The sequence below is a fragment of the Panthera uncia genome, chromosome D4 (assembly GCF_023721935.1).
Source record: "Panthera uncia isolate 11264 chromosome D4, Puncia_PCG_1.0, whole genome shotgun sequence".
Taxonomy (NCBI): Eukaryota; Metazoa; Chordata; class Mammalia; order Carnivora; family Felidae; genus Panthera; species Panthera uncia.
Window position 1 is genome coordinate 81,212,995 of NC_064807.1, and position 865 is coordinate 81,213,859.

General features: G+C 42.9%; 1 protein-coding gene across 1 annotated transcript in view; it reads left to right on the plus strand.

The window, feature by feature from the left end:
• The window catches only part of ADGRD2 (adhesion G protein-coupled receptor D2), a 26,788-nt gene that overhangs the window by 7,447 nt on the left and 18,476 nt on the right, over window positions 1-865 (plus strand). The gene's annotated exons all lie outside the window — the stretch shown is intronic.

The window sequence follows — 865 nt, forward strand, 5'->3', positions numbered from 1 at the left end:
AAAAAAAAAAAAAAAAAAAGAAATACACAAATTCCTTCCTGCTTTTGAAACAGTAATTTCAGAGAAAGCCAAAGTCTGCTTTGCCCACAACCACTAATCCTGGACACACACACACACACACACACACACACACACACACACACACACTCACATACACACACACACACACACCACACCACATCTTATCAGTCTTTTGTATGTCATCCCAAGACTTTAAAAACCGATTTGAGTGGCGCCTGGGTGGCTCAGTCGGTTAAGCGGCTGGCTTCGGCACAGGTCATGATCTCACGGTCCGTGAGTTTGAGCCCCGCGTCGGGCTCTGTGCTGACCACTCAGAGCCTGGAGCCTGTTTCGGATTCTGTGTCTCCCTCTCTCTCTGCCCCTCCCCTGTTCATGCTCTGTCTCTCTCTGTCTCAAAAATAAATAAACGTTAAAAAAAAATAAAAAAAAAAAAGATTTGATTGAAGCAGATAAATCTACAGACGCTAAAACATCCACTTTAACTAGACAACCAACCTGATGGGTTTTGAGCAGTATGCACACTTAGGTACCACTGCCCCAGTCAAGGTAAAGAACATTTCCACGTTCCCAAAGGGCTTGTTTGGGCCCCTCCCCAGGCAGCCTTCTCCCCAAATCAGTGATCTACTTCTCGTGACTATAGATTATGTCTCTCTTTTCCAAAGTTTCGCATCAATGGAATCATATAGTGCATGCTGTGCTCAAGGTTCATTTGTCAGCTGGTGTTTTTGAGAATCATCTATATTATTGCCTGTTTCAATAATTTGCTCCTCTGTACTGCTGAGTAAGATTCCACTACATGGATGTACCATAATTTGTTTTTCCTAATGCCTGAAATTTTTCTTAA